The sequence below is a fragment of the Calliphora vicina genome, chromosome 1 (genome assembly GCF_958450345.1).
Source record: "Calliphora vicina chromosome 1, idCalVici1.1, whole genome shotgun sequence".
NCBI classification, from domain to species: domain Eukaryota; kingdom Metazoa; phylum Arthropoda; class Insecta; order Diptera; family Calliphoridae; genus Calliphora; species Calliphora vicina.
In genome coordinates, this window is record NC_088780.1 from 68,517,284 (window position 1) to 68,542,030 (window position 24,747).

Consider the following 24,747-nt stretch of genomic DNA (forward strand, 5'->3'; position numbering starts at 1 on the left):
AAAGTTGAACAACTCAAGAAGGAACTGAGTAAGTTGGAGCTACCAACAGCAGGTAACAAGGCAGAATTGCAAAAGAGGCTTATAGACGAATTCAAACGGCGTGATATTGACATCGGTGCTTACGAATTCGAGTATAAGGAAGAAATGGAAGTTTCTACACGTTCAACAACAAGCAGCATGGATTTAAGCACAATGTTTGCGGCTATGATGGAAAAAATGGAAACAGACAACGAGAAACTTCTGTCTGAAGTTAAAGCAGAAGTTCAAGAAACTTCTAAAGTAAACAACGAGAAACTTCTGTCTGAAGTTAAAGCAGAAGTTCAAGAAACTTCTAAAGTAAACAACGAGAAACTTCTTGCTGAAGTTAAAGAAGAAAATAAAATAATGGAAATGAAATTTCAAGAAACATCTAGAGTCAACAATGAGAAACTTCTTGCCGACAATGAGAAACTTCGTTCTGAGGTTAAAGCTGAAGTCAAAGAAACTATAAAACACTTAGGGGAAATGGAAGCGAAACTTCAAGAATCTTCTAGAGTAACAGATGAGAAAATTCAGGAAATGTCTGAGGTTATTAACTGCAGAGTGGATGTCATTGATAAAAAGGTTTCGGACTTAGAAACAAAAGTGAATAATGTTCAATGTCAAGAAGGAGCAGTTATTAACAACAGAATGGATGAAATTGACAAAAAGGTGTCCGACTTGGTAACAAAAGTGAATAGTCATCAGTATCAAGAAGGAGCGGTACGAATTATTCCAGAATCCTCTAGTAGAATAAAGGCCCCTAGTTTTGATGGCACTACACCATTTAATGTGTTCAAATTCCAGTTTGATACAGTTGCCATTAGAAACATGTGGAACAATGAAGAAAAAGCTATAGAATTGATTTTGGCCTTAAAAGGGAATGCAGCAGTAGTTCTTGAAAGCGTGCCAGCAAGCAACAGAAATTGTTATGATGACATAATGGATGCGCTACAACGTAAGTACCGAATGGAATTGCGTGGTAGAGTGCAGAAACCCAATGAGACGCTACAAGATTTTGCGTTGGAAATCGAGCGTTTGCTACAGCTTACTTATCCAGGGGAGAACAACCCATTTTTGGACCATATCAAGATAGAGGCATACGTCAATGGCATTCGCGATCCTGAAATAAAACATGCGGTTTGTGCTACACCTAAACCATCATTTGCTGAAACAGTCTCATTTGCACTGGCGCAAGAAACGGCGAAAATAATTTCAAAGCCGCAAATATGCAAGGTGCGCAATATCGAGGTTGTTGCTGAAGACGATAGAAATATAGTCGATGAATTAAAAAAGGTCTTGGAGGCGTTTAATGATAAGCATAGCAAAGCCAGAGTAAAATATTATAATTGCGGTAAATCTGGTCATATTCAACGAAACTGCAAAGCACCGAGAAAACGAACCAGATCTGTTTCGCCTCCAAGAAACAACCAGCCGTCAAATCATCAATCGCCACAAGAATCACCTTTAAACTAAAACGAGCTAGCACTATGGGGCAAGAGCTAGCTCCCACATCTGAGGGCCCCACAATCTCCATATCAGTAATGCAGCAGAAAAATAGCAATCTTACGGCTAGTGGATACATCAACGGTCAGAAACACATTTTTACTATAGACACAGGAGCGTCGCAGTCCATAGTCAATCCCGATTTAGTCAAAAACACAATTGAACCATTACGTGGGGCAAGTCTGCGCACAGCTACTGGGGAGCCAGCCACTGTCTATGGTAAAGTAAATGTGAAAGTAACCATTGCCAATGTTAGCGTCAATCATGTATTTATTGTTGCCGATATTGTGGACAAAGTAATCATTGGTGCTGATTTAATGATTACTCACGGCATTACTTTGGATATGGGACAAAAAGTTATGATTTGGCGAAATGTGGAAATACCCCTTGACGTCGGATATGAAAATAGGACTCAAGTAAGAAAGCTAGTTACCGTCGAGCATCTGAGACTACCACCACAGTCAGAAACTTTAGTATGGGCCTGTATGGAGGGAGATTGTGAGGACAACAGTTTGTGGGTGGTAGAACCAGCAGAAATAAAAAGTGATCTTATAACAGCAAAAGCCCTCGTTAAACACTGCAACAACAAAATAGTTCCTGTAAGAGTGCTTAACCTGTCCAGCTCTGTAAAAGTCGTTAAGCCAAATTCCGAAATAGGTCGATGCACTTCAGCAGAGGCAGTAATCAATTGCGAGAAAAACCCGGAACATGCCAATAAATCCACCAAGGAACACGAGCTACTAGCGGAATATGTGGGGAAATGGGTAGGAGGATTAGCGCCGCCCGATAGAAATAAGGCCAAACAGCTTCTGAAGAAACATACCTCGGTCTTCGCCTTAAAAAGTCAAAGCCAAGGTAGAACGGCAATTGTAAAGCATCAAATAAATACTGGCGAAGCGAGGCCCATAAAGCAGGCGCCCAGAAGTATTCCTCTAGCAAAACGAAGTGAGGTGAAGGAGTTGGTTAACGAAATGGAGCGGGATGGAGTAATCGAACCATCTTCAAGTCCTTGGAGCTCGCCTGTTGTATTAGTTAAAAAGAAAGACGGCAGCACTAGGTTTTGCGTCGATTATAGAAAGCTGAACGACGTTACTAAAAAAGACAGCTACCCGCTACCAAGAATTGACGACACCCTGGACACATTAGCTGGAACAAAATGGTTCTCCACATTGGACTTGCAAAGTGGTTATTGGCAGGTAGAGATTGCAGAAAAAGACAAAGAGAAAACTGCGTTTAGTGCTAGTGATGGATTATGGCAGTTTAATGTGATGCCCTTTGGACTCTGCAATGCTCCAGCCACATTCGAGCGTTTAATGGAACATGTGTTGAAAGGACTTCACTGGAAGACATGTTTGGTGTACCTCGATGACATAATTGTCATGGGGAAGACTTTCGATGAACACTTGAAAAACCTTGAAGAAGTCCTTAAACGAATAGCAGCGGCTGGACTAAAACTTAGCGTAAAGAAATGTGCATTGTTCCAGAAAGAAGTTAAGTATTTAGGGCATCGCGTAACAGTAGACGGCATATCAACAGATGAGGATACGAGCCGTAAAGGACTGGCCTCGTCCGAGAAATCTTCACGAATTGCGCAGTTTTCTAGGCCTTTGCACGTACTACCGACGATTTGTACCGAATTTTGCCAGTGTTGCCGCAAGCCTACATGAGCTAACGCAGAAGTCGCGAGCGTTCCTGTGGAGTGAATCTCAGGAACAGGCATTCCTTCAGTTAAAGGAATTGTTGTGTACAGCCCCAATTTTGGCATATCCCATCCCAGGGGCGAAGTTTATGCTAGACAGCGATGCGAGTGGATACGGAATAGGCGGTGTGCTTTCGCAGGTGATCAACGGGACGGAAAAGGTCATAGGCTACTACAGCCGAATACTTTCCAAGCCTGAGAGAAATTACTGCGTAACGCGACGTGAACTCCTGGCAGTATTGGAGTGTGTGAAGCATTTCCACAAGTATTTGTATGGTCAGCACTTCCAACTGAGAACCGATCATTCTGCCCTCAGGTGGTTGTTGCAATTTAAACAACCTGAAGGGCAACTGGCTCGTTGGATTGAGCGGCTTCAGAGCTATGACTTTAGCATCGAGCACCGGAAGGGTTTGAAACACGGCAATGCGGACGCGCTCTCAAGACGGCATTGCAACGTGCAATGCAAGCATTGCGCCAAAGCCGAGAGAAAAAAATGTGTCATTGACGTTCGACTAATTCATATAGAGTCCAGTGCAGATTGGTCTGTATCGCAGAGAAATGACCCCATACTGTCTAAAATAATATCGGCAAAAGAAGAAGGCAGAAGGCCAGCCCGCAATGATATATCGACCGAAAGTCCACTGATGAAATCATATTGGGCCCTATGGGATAGTCTACAATTGTTAAATGGCTGCTTATACCGCATATGGGAAAGTGCTGACGGTAAAACAGTGACAAATCTAATTGTTGTACCATCCTCTAAAATAAACGAAGTAATGAAAGAGTTTCATGACGGTACCAGTGGTGGTCATCTTGGTGTGACAAAAACCTTAGAGAAGCTAAAACAACGTTTTTATTGGGTGGGTTGTCAGCAAGCAGTAGCCGATTAGGTAGCCAATTGTCCACAATGCATAGCAGCGAAGGGCCCAGTAAGAAGAAGTCGTGGACAACTTCAGCAGTATAACTCAGGTGCGCCATTCGAGCGGATTGCGATGGATGTAGCAGGCCCTTTCCCTGTCAGTGATGCTGGAAACCGTTACGTTCTAGTGGTTATTGATTATTTCAGCAAATGGCCAGAGGTATATGCAATACCCAATCAGGAAGCTAAAACGGTTATAAGCGTATTTGTGAACAACTGGGTGTGTCGCTATGGTGTTCCACTGGAGTTGCACTCGGATCAGGGTAGAAATTTTGAATCCGCCGTATTCAAGGAAATGTGCGACTTATACGGAATAAGAAAATCCAGAACAACGCCACTGCATCCTCAATCTGATGGCATGGTCGAAAGATTCAATCGCACCCTGGAGGAATATTTAAGAAAAGTGGTCAGTGCACACCAGAAGGACTGGGATGAACACATACCAAAATTTCTATTGGCATACAGGTCAGCTGTTCATGACTCAACCTCTCGAACACCTGCAAAAATTGTCTTCGGGACAGAACTCAAGTTGCCTGGTGATTTAGAATTCGGTATTAAGCCCTCATCAAGTAATGAAAACACTTCCCAAGAGCAAGATGACCTTAACGAACTTCACGAATTCGTACGCAGACGAATAAAAATGACCAGCGACAAAATGAAAGCCAGATACGATCGAGCAGCGAATTCTGAGGGATTTAATGAAGGCCAACTTGTACTGCTGTATAACCCACAACGCAAGAAAGGACTGTCTCCCAAACTACAAACCCATTGGGATGGACCATACAAGGTGATTAAGAAATTAAACGACGTGGTGTGCAGAATACAGAAAGAAAAGAGCCTGAGATCTAAAATGAAGGTCGTACATCTAGAACGACTAGCTGCATATGGGAGAAGTGAATCTATGCCTATTCGGGACGAACAGGCTTAAGCGGGGGGCAGTGTTACGAAATTGTACTTGAATTCAAATATAACGATTTTAACGGCTGATTTAAAAGTAGCATAATGCTTTCAAGTAACAGTGCTGTAAAACTGTAACATATCTGTGGGCATTGTTAAATAAAAGCTTTCAGTTGATTTGATTGTAAGTTGGCAACGCTGTATTCGAGTTCGAATAATCAGTTAAAGAACATTGTAGAAAGTACACCACAGATGGCGTATGATCTAGAATATTCGAACTTTGACAGTTAAAGAGCTTTCTAGATGGTAATGCAGTGTTATAAATAGTGGCAGAGGTTGCAGTCGTTAGTGAGTTTATCAGATACGCTTTTCGAAGAAACATCATCTAAGTGCCTTAAAGTGTGTTGTGTTTTTTTTTTCAAGTAAATTCGTGTACATTATAAATTGTGTCTGTAATTCTGAGAATTTATAAACGTGTATAAGAAAACATTGAGTGGCTATTTCATTCTGTTGTTGTTGTACATTTTGAATAAATAAAGAGTTGTTACAATTTTTAAACTACTAAACGGCTTTTATTTGCAATCAAAAGTATCCGGTTTATTTAAAGGAAATAAACCAGCGTTTTGAAAAGGTTAAAACGTAACAATATGCTTAGAAAAAACTAAAAAAAAACTGCGATATTGAATATTCTTCATCATTATTTCGATATTTCAAACATCTACAATCAGCGAGAGAGTTTTTTCCAAGTCAAGTATTATTAAATCTAAAGAAAAAAATCATTTAAAAGGAAAAAAAAATAAATTATATTCTTTTTATAAAAGCTTATTTCAGAAGATCTCACTAAAATCCTTAAAAAAACTCAAATGTGTATACAAAAAGGATCTCAAATACCATATTTGCTATTATATTTTGGTTGAATTGTTATGTTTTGTTTGTGTTTTTATGTTTTTGTACACAAAATTCGTGTTTGTATTTTCAATTTAAAATTAAAATAGATATTATTCAGTTAATCGAATAATTTTAAATTAACCGATTATTAACCGAATAAATCTAAACCCCGATTAATTATTTGCTCGGTTAACCGATTAACCCAGAAACCCGATTAATTGAATACCCTACTACCAACTAATGCAATATGAGAATAATTTATATTAGGGTTCTATAAGTCCATTGTTCGATTGTTCGAACAATCGACTATTTCCTGAAAAAAGTCGAAAAGTCGAAATCGACTTTTTGGTCGGAAAAAAGTCGAACAATCGATTATGTTATCTCAAAAGTCGATAAAAGTCGAATAGTCGAAAATAGTCGATAAAAGTCGAAAATAGTCGATAAAAGTCGAAAAAAGTCGACTTTTTAGATTGTTAAAAAAAATATTGCACTTGCATTTTTTGTAGTATATGCTAATATAAGTAAATAATAAATAAATTAATGTTTATAAAATAAAGCTTTTTTCTACACAAAATTCTTACAACATTATTCTAACTATTATCGCCTTGATAAATTTCATTTTTATTGCTAAACTTTACAAAAGGCGCATCAATAAATTTAGAAACCATGTATTTTTTACAAGAAATGATAAAAAGTTGAATAAAGTCGAAAATAGTCGGAAAGTCGAAAAAATTCGATTAACTAAAAAGTCGAAAGTTCGAAAAGTCGACTTTTCATAAACTACCAAAAGTCGAAAGTTCGAAAAGTCGACTTTTTAAAAAACGGAAAAAGTCGAAAAGTCGACTTTTTGTTTCAGTTATAGAACCCTAATTTATGTATAATTCGCTTATTTTTCCAATCATATTCGCTAAAATATGCGAGTGTTTTGTTTTAACGAATACAAATTTATTTTTTTTTAATGTAAAAAAAATCAATAAAACAAAATGTTTCTTTCTGAATCTTCCCGAAATACTAGACCAGTTAAATTCGGCATATTAACAGCTAGTCTTATAATGCATTTTAATTTCTATCAGTAATTATAATTTTGGTGTGGGCTTTAATTATTTGCATTTTCCAAAAAAATTACAACAAACAACTTAAATTAAATACACGATGCTTGTTAAACGGCCACCTTTAGCATTACGTGTGGTCATCGAATTGGTATGTTAGAGAGGATTTTATTTTTCTTGAATTATTTTCAAAAACTAAAGTGAAATATGTGACTATTGTTTAACACTGAATACGATGGTGACATGTAGTGCAAATGATAACCATTTAACTACCACTTTAGCAGCCACAGCGAACTAGTTTGTTGTACAAGTATTAATATAACTAGTGTAAGTTTTCCAATTGCCACTTTTCAAACTGCTGGGATATTTATCAACAAATAAATGGAAGTTCACAATCAATACATATAAATTACACTTTTCACGACAATGAAGCTTTTCTCCTTACGACATTATATTACCCACAATATTTGGGATCGAACGGACCAAAAAATGTTCACGGTTTATAATGGACCGTATTGTAAATAAAGACAACAAAAACTTTTATATAATAACTGTTAAATAATTGCAAAATATTTGCCAATATCTTTTAACTTAAAAACTCTTGTTAAACGAGTTAAAAACAACTTCAGCTAGTTTTATATTTGGAGTCGATTTAGAGTCAACGTCAGAGGTATACTTTAACTTGTTTTGATCGACCTAAAGTCCACTCTTAAGTAAAGTCGAGTTTAATTCTCTTAAAGTATTTTGCCCATGGTTTAACAACCGTGTTAAAACATTGATGAAAGCTTAAAACGATGAGTATATACCCAACACTAACATCATGTTAGTCTTACTGTTAAACATTTCGTGCCAGTTGTAGACCTAGTGTAAAAGGGGACTAAGATCTACAACTACAGTTCCGAGCATAAAAAAATGCAACACTATGCTATGTGATTTTCAACAGCACTGATTTTGCTCAAAAAGGTATCCTGTCTGCTGTTTTTATATTCTTATTGATCATAGGCAATTATTGTATGACATTTTGTCCAATATATTTGTACGTAAGGATAATTATAAAATTTGTAGTAAAAAACAGTGGTTAAATTGTGCGAGCAAAAACAATGGAATTCTACGGAAATTGACTTAATTTTTAAAATTTTGAAAAAAATAATTATAAATTTTTGGTTAAGCCTGTAAGTAGACGAATATAAATGATATTAATTCCTGGTCCAAAGCAGACTCCAAGTTAAAAAAAAAAATTTAAATAAAAGATAAGTGAATATCTAAAGACCAGTATAAAATTAAGACATTTTGATATTGGAAGCAGTATATAAGCTGAATACATAATCTAACATAAAATTCAATTGCCATTTTAGTTTTTTTTTGTTCAGTCTTGAGAGTAATATATGAACCCAGCAAACAACTTTAGAACATAAGAGTAAATAAGTGTTAGCGTTAGTTTTTTTTATGTTTTATGTTAATGTTTCTGTACTTTTAATTATAAGATTTTTTTAGACAAGAAAATTATTAGTTTTTAAGATTTTCTTTTGTACTAAGGGTAATAATATAGGATAGTAGAACATTCAATTGTAAGATTCTTTTTTAAATAATTAGATTTTTAAATAAATACATTTTTAATTTTTTGCAGCATATAAAGTTTGGCTATTGCAAAGTTTTTGTAAAAGAATTTATTTATTTCGAGGCACTTTTATAACCTAAGAGAGCTACTTTAGGTTAGGTAATTTTATAACAAATTCTACATAAAAAAATTAATACTAAAGGTAAACTTTATAGTTTGTGTGAACACATATTGTAATTTAAATAAAACATACGATTTTTGGTATCCTATATCCACAACTTTAGGTTAGAGAATTCATATTCTTGCCCCTAATTAGATTTTTTTTGTTAGTTTTAATTTTTTTTTTGTTATTCATAAGAAACTTGTATCAACATATTTATATTTAATTTTAATAGTTTGTTTTGACTACACTATAATTTGTCGTTTTTCTTTTGGACAAATTAACTAGATAAATTTTTGTTTGGTTATTTGTAACCGTTCGATTGGAATTTACTCCAAGGAGTTTTTATTTTTAAAGAAAGAAAGGATATAATAGCCCATTCACATACACTTGATTATAATGATAATGGGTGATTTCCAAAATGTATGCAATGCAGTCATATCTTTATCAAAAAAAAAAATTAAAAAAACTTATCATACTGCCTGTTTTTACTTTTTCATACATTTTACGATATGAAACATTATCAAAGTTTACACGGTTGCGTTAAGAATCGCTCGACATTTTAAGGTTGCATTGCACATACATTTTGGAATTCAGCCAATATCATGATTATTACTCTACGGCAAAAAGGTGTTCACATAACTTTTGACTCGATTTTCTTGACATTATTTTGATACACACACATACTTACACATATATATATATGGGGCATTTCATGTCAAGTGAACCAACTTTTAAAATCGATGTCTTCTGATCGGGATGAAATTTGCACCAAGGTTAGTTCTATAGGGGGTAAAATTTTGACATTTTGGTCAAACAGGTATTTTTTCTTATCCATGTAACTTATTACCTATTGTTCTTAGCAAAATGTGTCCCAAATAGTTTAGATAGCTCTTTCTTCAATCTTTCGAAAAAAATATTTAAAAAAAAAAAATAAAAAATTTTTAATATTTTTTTCCGAAATCAAAAACTTTTTTGACTGTTTTTTTAAAATGGGCCCTTTTTAATTTTTTTTTTAGCTCAAACAAAAGCTTAGATATTATCCTTGAAGACCCTTTTGGTCGCTTAGTGGGATGCGAGTGGGATATCTATCAAAATAAATATTTTTTAACTCAAGACTTACAATTTTTGACTTTTTTTTTTTTGGAAATACGAATTTTTTTTCAAAATGGGCCCTTTTTTAAATTTTTTTTTAGTCCAAAGAAAGCTTAGGTCCATTCCTTTAAGATATTTTTAGTCCCTTAGTGGGATATTCTATCAAAATAAATATTTTATAACTCAAATACAATTTTTGACTTTTTTTTTGCAAAATCGATTTTTTCTCCAATATGGGCCCTTTTTTTAAAATTTTTTTTTTGCTCAAAAGAAAGCTTAGTTCCTTACCTTTAAGACCTATTTGGTCGCATAGTGGGATACGAGTGGGATATCTATCAAAATAAATGTTTTAACACAAAAATTGTATGTCTTGAGTTACAAAACATTTAGTTTGATATATATCCCACTCGCATCCCACTAAGCGACCAAAACCATCTTAGAGCTAGTTTCTGGGATAGAGATAATCTACATTCTTCGCTTAAACCTAAATTAAACTAAAAATTGTGTTTCTCACTTATTGTTTATATGCTATATAATCTAGGTTTAACTGAGCATCATTGGTGAGTTAAACCTAAGTATAAAATGCCAAAGCACAAACAGATGGAAAATAAAATAAACAATTCAGCACAGCAGCTCTTTGTTTTTATTTGCTTTATTAACATCAATATAATTTTTAATATACATTTTATATACTTTTATGTCGCTTTTTCTTTTAGAAAGTTAAAATTTACAAAAAAGGTTATGTAACGCGGTTGCTTTTTCTTATAAAATGTATAGTATTGCCATATTTATATGAAAAAATTTGAAGAATAAACATGTGATTTGACTGAAAAGTATGGCAATGCTAACAAAATTAATCCACTAGTGAGAAACACAATCATTGGTTAAATTCCGGCAAAATATGTTTCAGGATTAATATAACAGCGTGTTAAGCTGAGTTTAACTGACAAGTAAGAAACTAGCTCTTAAAGGAATAGACCTAAGCTTTCTTTATAGCAAAAAAAAAAAAATTACAAAAAGGGCCCATTTTAAAAAAAAGTCAAAAAAGTTTTTGATTTTGCCAAAAAAATCAAAAATTGTATATCTTGAGTTACAAAATATTTATTTTGATAGATATCCCACTCGTATCCCACTAAGGGACCTAAAATATCTTAAAGGAATGGACCTAAGCTTTCTTTTGACTAAAAAAAAGGGCCCATTTTGAAAAAAATTTGAATTTGCAAAAAAAAAGTCAATAATTGAATGTCTTGAGTTACAACATTTTTATTTTGATAGTTATCCCACTCACATCTTACTAAGTGACTAAATAGGTCTTAAAGGAAAAGACCTAAGCTTTCTTTTGAGCAAAAAAAATTTTTTTAAAAAAGGTCCCATATTGGAAAAAAATTAAAAAATTGTATGTCTTGCGTTACAAAATATTTATTTTGATAGATATCCCACTCGCATCCCACTAAGCGACCAAAAATATCTTAAAGGAATGGACCTAGGCTTTCTATATTGGAAAAAAATTTCAAAAATTTTATTTCTTGAGTTATAAAATATTTATTTTGATAGATATCCCACTCGCATCCCACTAAGGGACTATAAATATTTTAAAGGAATGGAAATAAGCATTCTTTTGACTAAATAAAAAATTTTAAAAAAGGGCCCTTTTTTAAAAAAAATCGTATTTGCAAAAAAAAAAGTCAAAAATTGTAAGTCTTGAGTTAAAAAATATTTATTTTGATAGATATCCCACTCGCATTCCAAATGCGACACAAAATTGTGTCTGAGTTACTATCCAATAGAACTAACCTTCATCCCGATCGGAAGACATCGATTTCAAAAGTTAGTTCACTTGACATGAAATGCCCCATATTTAAAAATTTGCATACTCAAAGACGTATTTAGCTATTAAATTCCATTAAAATATAAATAATACACATATTACACAAAAAAACTATATAATTTTTTAAAATTATTTGACATTTTATTTTTGTTTATTATTTTGTTTGTATTTTATTTATTACCCAACAAACACAAATTCATACATTTAAACATTTATATTTTTATATTTCGATCTCAAAAGTTATTCTCATGTCTTTCTCGAACTATAATAACGAATTTAACTTAAAATTTAAACTCGATTTGAGGTAGATTGGGAAGGAAAATTGATAATGTAATATTTTTATTATTTTTTTATATATATTTTTATTTGCGATCTATTTTCAAAGAAACATTAAGCAAATATTTTAAAAATTTAACAATTAACAACTTATTGAGGTCCAGTGAACTCAATAAACAAAAATTACAGTTATATATAAATGCATTATTTTATAAATAAATTATTATAATATTCTCTATTTTCTAAAAGAGAGATCAAGTACGTGATATCTTTTAAGTCTTTTTATTTCATCGCTATCATTTAAAAGATTAATGGCTAAAATATTATAATGGTTGCTAAGTCTATGACGATATTTGTCGCTGAATTTATTTATTTCTTCTTTGATAGTTGGTATACCAAGATCTCGGTGTATATTTCCATTGTTCATAAAGCAAGGAGCATTCGTAATTAATCTCAACATTTCGGACTGATATCTTTGCAGAATTTCGATGTTTGAATTACTTGCCGTTCCCCAGAGCTGTACTCCGTAAGTCCAAACTGGTTCAAATATAGTTTTATATAATATAACTTTGTTTTCTAAAGTTAAAGTTGATTTGGGACCTAAAATCCAATATATTTTCTTTGTTTAATTGCTTGCGTTTCATTTTAATGTGCTCACTCCAGTCCCATTTGTATTAAATTATAAGCTTCAGACGGGGAATCCTTAGAAACCATAATAGCAGTGTCGTCTGCATATGTAGCTACAATCAGATCATCTGTTGTTGGCATATCTGAAGTGAAAATTGTGTATAATACAGGCCCCAAAACACTTCCTTGTAAAAAACCAGACTGAATCAATCCAAAAGTTGATATTTCATTATTGACCCTAACATAAAATTGCCTTTCGTGTAGGTAGGATTTTAATAAAATATACAAGGGAGCAGGAAGTAACTTTTTTAATTTATACAATAATCCTGAATGCCACACCCTATCAAAGACCTGTTGTATATCCATAAATACAGCTCAGCAGTAAAGTTTGCGTTCTAGAGCATTAGATATAACCATAGAGAATAGACACAGAGCCGAAACTCTCCTGTCAAAGACCTAACTCAGTTGTCAGAAACCTAAGTGGTGAGAATGTATTAGTAGAAAAAACAACGTGAAAACAAAAACAACACTCGTATGTGTGATTATTTTGAGTAATTTTTTTGTTTGAGTTTTTTCTAGTTTCCGCTCTATGTTTCTCTATGGATATAACATCGACAATCCGGTGACACTGTTCTGGTGTACCATGTTTATGTCTGAATCCAAACTGATGTTCAGGTATAATATTTTGTTGTTCTAACACTGGAAGTATTCTTTCCAGTAGTAATATTTCAAACATTTTTGAAAGTATCGGCAGTAAGCTTATTGGTCTATAGAGATAATTAAATGTTCTTGCTTATTAGGTTTAGGAATCATAACACCGTGATACAATTTTACATTTTTTTTGTTGGACTTGAACGACACTATACACATATGAAACCTGAGATCATATATAGTAGAACTGCGTTTTCAGTTTTTCATTTTGTGATCTTTTCTCCCTTTTAAAGGACTTCAAAGTTTTAAGGATATACAAATTTCAAAAAAATTATTTAAATAGTTCTGCTCATTAGTTTTTCTTTATATGGATATCAAATGAAAGGGGACAATTTCTAGAAGTAGATAATTTTTTTTATTTTTACTTTTCAGGACGAAAAGTTGTAAAAAATGTCCTTTGAAAAATGTATCCTTTTATATCCTTGAGAATTTCCAATATATTATTCTAAAAAAAATATATGTTGAAACCATGCATATACTTTAACACATGCTTAAATTTCGTTCTTATAGCTTTATAAGTTAAGCCTAAACAGAAAAAAACATATTAAGTTCATTAAAAAAAAAATACTTTTATCGATACAGCAATTAAGATTACAAAAATATTAGATAGTACTTTTTGGACTTGAACAAGTCCACATACACATGAAACTGGAGATCGTATATAGTAAATCTGCGTTCTCATTTTTTAATTTTCTGATCCTTTCTTCTTTTTAAAGACTTCAAAGTTTCAAGGATGTACAAATTTATAAAAAATTAAATAAATATTTTTATAAATGTTTGTCAAATAAAAGAAGACGGTCACCAGAAATGGAAACAATATTTTTTTAATTTTTCAGGACAACAAATTTGAAGGAAAATCCTTTAAACATTTTTTCTTTCATGTCCCAGATAATTTTCCTACTTAGTTTAAAAAAGGGTTGAGTCTATTAAAAGTTAATTCGTTTTTATTTATCAGGATACATTGTATACAAAAAGTTAAATATCTTATGTAACATCAAGCATCTAGTAGTTTTGAATTGACACGTCAAAATTCTTATAAATAATTTTTAATAAGTGGTCATTTTTAAAAAGTAATATGGAATGTCCTAATAAAAACAAAGGCTTTTGTGGATAAGTATGAACAATATTTTTTAATAAACATGGTTCCGAAGGCATGGTATATACCAGAAGTTGTGTATAATTATTGTTACAAGGGGTTACTACGATCTAAGCAGTTCCCAATAAAATATGTGTACCCAGTAATTTGGATGAAGCGGAGTGAGCATTCGCGCGATTTGTGTTACTTTTGCCGAAATCAGCCGAATACCATCAGGCGAATCAAGATAGGGAGAACTACGTTCAACATCAAATCCAATGGCTCCATCGGAAGAGGTTCGCACAATTCCATGTGATGATTTAGAATTACTGAGTATCGGCTCTAGATCAGAACTTTATTCGGAATTTTTACCAATAGGAAATATGCTAACCGATCCATCGCCGCATTTTATAACCCAAGCGGATTTTGATGATCTCGTGCGTGACACAAATATTTCACAAAGAAGTGCTGAAGTATTAGGTTCCCGATTACAACAGTGGAAATTGGTTTCTGAAGATTTTCGGGTAACATCAGTCCGAAAGCGTTCAAACGAGCAATCATTTGACGCATGTTTCAAAGTGGATGACCAAACTGGCATCACTTACGCAGATGATGTTGAAAAACTTTTCGAAACTATTGGCCATTCCTATGACCCAAATGAATGGCGCCTCTTTATAGATGGATCAACGAAGAGCCTCAAAGGTGTGTTGCTTCATGTAGGTAATGTGTATCCATCAGTGCCAATTATTTATGGTACAGATGTTAAAGAAAATTATGAAAATATAAGCGCTATTCTAAAATTAATAAATTATGACCGACATTGTTGGATGATTTGTTCTGACCTGAAAATAGCTGCTATTTTAATGGGTTTAAAAAAAGGGTTTGCCAAACACCAATGTTTTTTGTGTCTTTGGGAAGGTCGGCGCAAAGATCTTCATTACACCGACCACAAATGGCAGCCTCGTATTGTTCATCAGCTTGGACAGGATAGCATTGAGAATATTCCGCTCGTGCCGTCATCAAAAATAATACCACCGCTACACATTAAATTGGGACTTATAAGAAATTTTGTTCGTGCACTCGACGTTGACAGTGCAGCTATGGTGCACTTGAAAAAAATGTTTCCCAAATTAAGCGAAGCAAAGATTGACGCCGGTAGGTTCGATTGCTAAATACTTATATTATTGTATTACTTTTATACTTAATCTTAATAATCTTTTATACTTTAAGGTGTTTTTAATGGACCCCAACTAAAAAAATTGTTAAATTGCAAGGAATTTCCAAATCTTCTATCACCTATTGAGAAAAATAGTTGGAGGAGTTTAGATGCCATAATAGAAAATTTCTTAGGTAATAGAAAATCTGAAAACTATGAAGAAATCGTCCGCAATCTCGTTCGCAACTTCGGTGAAATGGGTGTGAATATGTCACTGAAAATACACTTCTTAGATAGGTACCTAGATTTTTTCCCCGATAATTTGGGTCATTTTAGTGACGAACATGGGGAACGATTCCACCAGGACCTAGCAATTATTGAAAATAGCTTTAGAGGAAAGAGCACTTGTCGCATGCTCGCTAAATACTGTTGGTCGATATGTCGAGATTCACATACTCCATACAAGCGGCAGAGTAAACGTATTCATTTTTCTCCATAATATATTTTTATATTTCTTCTTTCTTTTATATCTTTATTTAGTATTTAGTATAGCTTAAATATTTTTTTTATTATATAAATTTAATTTTTTTATAATAATTGTTCCTGCTGGTACTAATTGGGAATTTGTTAGAATTATACTAAAATATGAAAGAATAAAATTTAAGTACCTCTTTTGTTTCATTTCCAATGATTGTTTTTTTTTTATTTGATACACATATTGACAAACATTTATAAAAATATTTATTTAATTTTTTATAAATTTGTACATCCTTGAAACTTTGAAGTCCTTTAAAAAGAAGAAAGGATCAGAATATTAAAAACTGAGAACGCAGATTTACTATATACGATCTCCACTTTCATGTGTATGTGGACTTGTTCAAGTCCAAAAAGTACTATCTAATATTTTTGTAATCTTAATTGCTGTATCGATAAAAGTATTTTTTTTTAATGAACTTAATAATATGTTTTTTTCTGTTTAGGCTTAACTTATAAAGTTATAAGAACGAAATTTAAGCATGTGTTAAAGTATATCCATGGTTTCAACATATATTTTTTTAGGAAAATATATTGGAAATTCTCAAGGATATAAAAGGATACATTTTTCAAAGGACATTTTTTACAACTTTTCGTCCTGAAAAGTAAAAATAAAAAAAATTATCTACTTCTAGAAATTGTCCCCTTTCATTTGATATCCATATAAAGAAAAACTAATGAGCAGAACTATTTAAATAAATTTTAAGAAATTTCTATATCCTTAAAACTTTGAAGTCCTTTTAAAAGGAGAAAAGATCACAAAATGAAAAACTAAAAACGCAGTTCTACTATATATGACATAAGGTTTCATATGTATATGGTCCCGTTCAAGTCCAATAATTGCTGTCGCACGGTGTAATAATTTCAGCGTACTTCCATTGAGATGGAAAATTATTCAATCTTAACACCGAATTAAATAATGTGATTAGAAAAATTATACCTTTTTGGGGCAATGATTTAATGATTTTTGAGAAAATGCCATCATATCCTGGACATTTTTTATTATTACGTTTATTAATCATCTTTTAAACTTCAGAAGGGGTAATGTGTTTAATTGGAAGACTCATTTGACACGCGACATCTTGAAATTGTTCAATTTCATCCTTCTGTGGATGTTAATTTAAATCAAACGGTTGAAAAACGTCTTCTAAATGTTCCTTAAATGCATTTGCCTTAGACAGATCTGATCTACACCAAGTTCCATTAGCATCTTTTAGAGGAATATTTCTTTTTGTTGGACGTTTAAGGTATTTTGTAGCTTTCCAGAGGTTGTACACATCATTTCCAGTTGCAACCAAATGTTTCAAGAAATCTTTAGTAGCTTCATTTTTAAATTCTTTAGATTGTGTTTATCTGAGGGATTTCTGGTTCTTTGGTATATTCTCCGTAAGTATCTTTTATTCATTATGAGATTTCTAATTTCGTTAGATATTCTTACATTATTGCCATTTGTTGATGTAGACCATTAATGCGCAGCCCATAGCACAATTGTGCAGAATCAAATCACACGTATTCTTACGCTCTTACATTTTAGTAGTCGTTGTCCACTCAACGATACAACTAGGAATACGCATGAGCACTGGTGTATGACTTTTTCTTTATTTTTTCAGTTTTTGTATTTGTTTCTTTGTAGGTGCCCTGAATAAAATAAAGAATTGAATGTGTTGGTGAGAGTAAGTGTATTGGTGAGAAAATTTATTTTTGCGCATCTCTCATGTAGACACTGGTATGGATACAAATTCCGGTTCACAAATGAGATTATAAAATGCTTCTATAGAATCTTCTAACTCATATCCGGTTTTTAATGGTATATTAAGGCTAATGTTATTTTCTACTAGCTGACCCGACAGACGTTGTCCTGTCCAAATTAGAAAAAAGTTCGATTTGTGAATTTGTGAGAATATGTTTAAAATCATAGATGGGCACTTTGCAGTACCAGTAAAATTTCAGTAAAATTAGATTTTTACTGATTACTGAAAAAATGTTCAGTATTCAGTAAAGTTTTACTGATTACTGAAAAAATTTTCAGTATTCAGTAAAGTTTTACTGATTACTGAAAAAATTTTCAGTATTCAGTAAATTTTTACTGAATACTGAAAAAAAATCAGTAATCAGTAAATTTTTACTGAATACTGGAAAAAATCAGTAACAGTAAATTGAAATCCATTATGCAATTACCGGTAAAATTTTATTAATTATATGTTAGTAGAAAAATATGTTACACTTCTTAATAGATATGTTATTAGTAAAAATATTTACCTAAAGCCGTAGCCCACTGGATTTGAACCGAGGGCCTCACTTTGCTGGTCGCCGTTCTACTCACAACACCACCCCCTTATTTATTAATTGTGCGTTTTTAAATATTATGTACTTTATTTTCTGTTCGTGTGAAAAACAGTTTAAAAAATAAAATAGACAAATTAACAAAATATACATATTTCGATTCAAAATGTATGCATGTAAACAACTCACTCTTTATTTTGTATTTTTATACCCTTCGCTTCGTGAGAAGGGTATATATAATTTTGTCATTCCGTTTGTAATTTCTACATTTTTCATTTCCGACCCTATAAAGTATATATATTCTGGATCCTTATAGATAGCGGAGTCGATTAAGCCATGTCCGTCTTTCTGTCTGTCCGTCTGTTGAAATCAATTTTCTGAAGACCCCAGATATCTTCGGGATCCAAATCTTCAATAATTCTGTCAGACATGCTTTCGAAAAAAATGCTATTTAAAATCAGCAAAATCGGTCCATAAAGAACGGAGATATGAGCAAAAAACCGGGACAACCTAAATTTTTGACCTATTTTTTTATCTATATCTGGATTACTAAGTCATTAATATAGACAATATGGATATCTAATGATAGATATTTCAAAGTCCATTGCAACGATGTAGATAAGGCTATATAAGTTGGACCTACAATGGGTCAAAATCGGGAGAAAAAAATTTTAACACGAATTTTTTTGTCATAGATTTTTTTTACAAAAAAAAAAATTTAAAAACTAAAAAAAAAAATTTAAAAAAATTTGGAAAAAACTTTTTTTTAAAAAAATTAAAAAACAATCTCAAAAAAAAAAAAATTTGAAAAACAATTAAAAAAAAAAGTAAATTTTGTTTACCTAAAAATATTTAAAAAAAATTTATTTTATTTTAAAGTATAATTTGGTGAAGAAAAACTATTTTTAAAAAAAATTAAAAAACAATCTCAAAAAAAAAAAATTTGAAAAACAATTAAAAAAAAAAGTAAATTTTGTTTACCTAAAAATATTTAAAAAAATTTATTTTATTTTAAAGTATAATTTGGTGAAGGGTATATAAGATTCGGCACAGCCGAATATAGCTCTCTTACTTGTTTTTATTTTCTTTCGACATAAAAAATAATAGCTATACTTGTGGTTTGTATTTTTATAAGAGAAAAAAATTTATAAATTGGTTTAAACGAAACTTTTTATTTTTATGCGTTTGGAGCTTGAAAACTTCAAGTTCTTAGCCGAAGTATCCGCTAAAATGCAAGAGGCTTTGCTCAAAAGATTTGAAAAATATTTTTTGATTCAGCCTGATTCTTGGGATGCTATTATTGCTGCTATTTCTGTTCCGGAAATAAAATTAAGATTTCTAAAAGCTCTTTTAGAAACTGCAACAACACAATCGGCAGATGATGTTAAGAAAATTTTCAACAATTATGTCTTAAAATATGGCAAAGTACCCGATGCTGAAACTCGTGTTTTACCACAAAACCCGAAAAGGTCATTTTTAGATTTTGGGGAAGACAGCGATGGTAAAGTTTGTGTAATTATTTTTCAGTTAAATATTTGTTTTAATGTATTTTGAAATTTATTTACTTCTTTCAAATAGATGTTAGCAAGGCGTATTTAACAAGGTGACAGCAGTGGCGAATTGAAATAAATACAGGCGAATTCACTTATTTTTTATATATAGAGTTTGACATACGGGCGAATATTTTTTATATATGTAGTTTGACATTTGTGCGTACTATTTCTATAATCAGCTGTGCTGCCGATGGCACCTTATTAAATGCACCTTGGATGTTAGTGTACAGTGTGTTTCTAATGACTCGGGGAATTATCTACATGAAACAATTTTATACCTGGCCGAACGAGACACGACTACAAACTGTTTCAAAACTCACACTGCAATTAAAAATGTGTTTCTAAAATATAATACCCCGTTGCCCTCGTCCGCCCCTGTAGAGCGATTATTTACATTCGCTGGAATTGTAAATCGTTCTAGAAGACAAAAACTAAGTGACGCAAATTTTGGAAATGTTGGTGTTAAGAAGAGCTAACGGTGGAAAATAAGACTTATGTATTTGAAAACAAAAAAAACGTTTTTTCATCAAAAATATTTTTTTAACAATAAATAAAATAAATATTATTAATTCTTTTTTATGTCTGTTCATTTACTTTCCTAGTAAGAGTGTGTCGAAAATCCTCAAATACATATTAACATGTAATTCATAAAATTTTACCGGTAATGCATAATAGACTTCAATTTAATGATACTGATTATTCAGTAAAAATTTACTGAATACTGAATTTTTTTTCAGTAGTCAGTAAAATTTTACTGAATACTGAAAATTTTTTCAGTAATCAGTAAAACTTTACTGAATACTGAAAATTTTTTCAGTAATCAGTAAAATTTTACTGGTAATGCAATCTAAATTTCATTACCAGTAAAAATTTACTGAATACTGCAATGCTTAATGCATTAGAAATATAATGCAGTGTGCCCATGTATGATATAGCATTTGACAGTTAAAAAATTCATGGAATACTTTTTTGAAAAATATGACAAAAAATGCTTTTTATTAAATTTTTGCATAGATACAAATTTTTCAAATTGTAATAAAATTTTTATTTATGAATATTTTTTAATGAAATTTTACACTTATATAGATTTTTTATTGAAAATGGAAAAATAAAACCAAATTTGAAATCACGAATCCCGCAATTCCCAAAAAAGTATTGAAAAATCCAAAAATGGGATATTTTCGTTTTTTTGCCTATAATATCCATACCAGGGGCGGGGTTATCGAAACCCTTTACAAAATAATTAAGAACATATTAGATCATCTAAAATGGGTTACTATATTTTGATATCGACTATGCGATTTGAGAATTTTTGTCCAAAAGTGGAATTTTACAGAAAAAAATAGGCGTTTTTTGAATGGACCTGGTCCCTTCGGTATCAAAAATTATAATTTTTTTTTCATTTAAGATATTTGGTGTAAAGTTGGCTTTTCAAAAAGGATAAATTCATTATACATCTTTTAAGAAATTTTTTAGATAACTTAAAAAGAAACAAGTAAGAGTGCTATATTCGGCTATGCCGAATCTTATATACCCTTCACCTTTGTTGTGGATGTATTATTATTTTTTATAATTAGTATAGGTATGTATGTACATTGCCCACTTTCAGCTTACAGCATCCTAAATTTATCAAGAACACAAAAAACAACAACAACGCCAAACGAAACAGAACACCAAAAGAAAAAACAAAATACGCAAGGCAATGAAACCAACACACATCCAAACATACGTTTAATTGTATAAAAAACAACAACAACGCCAAAAGAAACAAAACACAAAAGAAAAACAAAATACGCAAAGCATGCACATTCAAACATACGATTTGTTGATTTTTTGTCAAAAAAACCAACACACAACCAAACAAAAGTTTAGTTGTATAAAAAACAACAACAACGCCAAAAGAAACAAAACACAAAAAAACAACAAAATACGCAAAGCTTGCACATCCAAACATACGTTTTGTTGTTTTTTTGTCAAAAAAACCAACGCACAACCAAACAAACGTTTAGTTGTATAAAAAACAACAACAACGCCAAAAGAAACAAAACACAAAAAAAAAACAAAATACGCAAAGCTTGCACATCCAACCATACGTTTTGTTGCTTTTTTGTCAAAGCATGCAATACATTGTGTTTTTTGATGAAATTTTCAGAGGTTGTCTCGGATTTTTGCTCATATCTCCGTTATTTATGGACGGATTTTGCTGATTTTAAATAGCAAAATTCTCGAAAGTATGTCTGACAGAATTGTTGAAGATTTGGATCCCGGAGATATCTGGGGCCTTCAGAAAATTGATTTCAACAGACAGACAGACGGACAGACAGACAGACGGACAGGCAGACAGACGGACATGGCTTAATCGACTCCGCTATCTATAAGGATCCAGAATATATATACTTTATAGGGTCGGAAATGAAAAATGTAGAAATTACAAACGGAATGACAAACTTATATATACCCTTCTCACGAAGGTGAAGGGTATAAAAAAGAACTTTTTTCCCCAAAAAATTGCGAAAAATCGCCTTTTTTAATTTTTTTAAAATAAAATGCATGTAACTTTGGGCTCAGTCATGATTTTTAAACAATTTTTTCTCTATTTGATATACACATCTGTTGGTAATCCTATGGAAGAAAAATGGAGAAAATCGGGAAATATTTGGAACCGCGGTCATCAAAAAACTGGAGTAGGGGTGGGTAAAAATGTTGAAAATTTAATTTTCAAATGCGAATATCTCCTAAGCTATAAGAGATAATTGATAGCTACGGTTTTATGTAGTGCTCGATGAGGAGATTCTATATTCTATTTGGTGACCCTTGGTCCAGCACCTGACGGGCGCGTGAGGTCCAGATTCAAAACTTAAACTCGGCAACACTCGCAATTTCATTCAAATCGGACTAAGGGTTTAGAAGTTACCGATTTATTTCCCTCTTTTTTTTCTCATACCACTGTGCGCTGTTGTTTGATTTTTTTCACTACAATAGAGTGAAAAAAAAAACCAAACAACAAAAGTCAGTTGTCAAAAACATATGATAGTTTATGAAACTTAAATAGAATTTAAATGGCCAACGTTGACCATTTAAGTATCATTTAAAAAAGCACTGAGAAACTCATTTTCGTATTTAAATAGAACTTAAATATAATTCATATTTAAATACGAAGTCAAAAACTGGCTCTAAATCTTCAAGGCATGGGTATTTTGTGTCCTTCTTTTGAAAAAGAGCAAAAAAATATTATCCGTGAAATTTTACTATAAGTCCCTGAATACACCAAAACGGAAAATTCAACCAGAAAGTCAGAAATAAGACACAACAAAAGAGAGCCTAGGGTTATTAAGAATTTTATTTTAAAGTACCCCAAAAATTTTGCATGAAAAAAATAGTTAAAATTTAAGAAGCTGCGAAAAATGTTCATACGTACATTTCGTCATTCATTATGCAACAGGTATATTTTTTGTATAAAATTTGACTTCTATTCCTCTGTCTTTGGCCTCTACATTTTTAGCAGAGTTCCTGTTAGGAACATTTTCAGCCTTACATGCTTTTAAACCAGCATTGGCTTTAACTTTTCGTACCAAATAGTCCGAGTACTGACCTACCCGGCCTGCATTCTTTCCGGAGGTGTTGGGAGCTCTTTTGAAAATGCTTTCTATTTTTTTTTGGATTTAGAAACATCATGTGGACCACTTCTTCTACCTGAACCAGGTTCACTATCAACGGACAAGTTCTCCCGGTACTGTTTAATAACATTGGAAACAGTTTGATAGCAGATCTTTGCACTATAGGAAATTTTCCCCATAATACAAAATTAAAATTTTTGAAAAATACATTTTTTATGCTTCAGTATAAATAAAAATATAACAAAGTAAACATTTATTTTTAAATTTTGCAAAAAAGTTGATTATCTGTCACTTTATCAGTTGTTTTATGTTCGATTTCTAAATGAGTTTTCATATAACGATTGAGTGCAGCAAATTTTGATACAATTTCTAATAAAAGTTTTCATAATAAAAATATAGAGTTTTTAAAAATTAAGAAATGGAAAATAATGGTGAAAGTGAGTACTTTATTAATATATAGAAAAATCTTGGTGAACTCGGCTATTAGACCCATTAAATTGAAATAATAAAATTATGAAAAGGAATTTTATTTGGACTTACAAACATGTTAAGTATAACATCATAACAGTTCTTTATAACAGTCAATTACCTACAGACCAGCATACTTTTTAAAAAAAAAACATTTTTTCAGGTAAATACAGTGTGAAAAACTCATGTATGGCATGATAAATAGAGTCATGTAAGTTTGAAGAGTTTTGTTTTGAAACCGCCAAAATGTTCACGAAGAAATATCCATGGTTGCCAGTGACAGCAACTGTTCTATATAAATCTGATAGATTGTTTCATGCACGAAAAAGTAGCCGTGTGAAAAATTTGACCGACGATGGAGCATTGGTTACATCTGAACCTTTCATTTAAAGTATTTCTCTTAACAAATGGATTAAAAAACAGAAGAAATTAAGACTTCCAACAGATGTAATCAATTTGCTGAAATCTTATCCTATTTCTTTAGAACATTATCAAACAGATGAAGAGCAATCGGAAGATGAAGAAATAGAATCAGCGGTCTTTTGAACCCTTGTTTTTTAAATATAGTAGATAATTTAGAATTAGAAAATCAAATTGATGAATAAAATAAAATTTTAAACATAACTAAGTTTGTTTTATTATAAAATGTTAGTTTACTCTCAAAAAACAATGGGGAAAATTTCCTATAGTGCTTGGCTTTGGCCAACTTTTTGTAAGACCAAGTTAGGTTTTGTTGAAAATATTTAATAATTTTAGTACGCACTTTTTTTGGTCACTCATTTTAATCAGATTAACAACAAACGAACATAATTGACATCAAACATAATAAC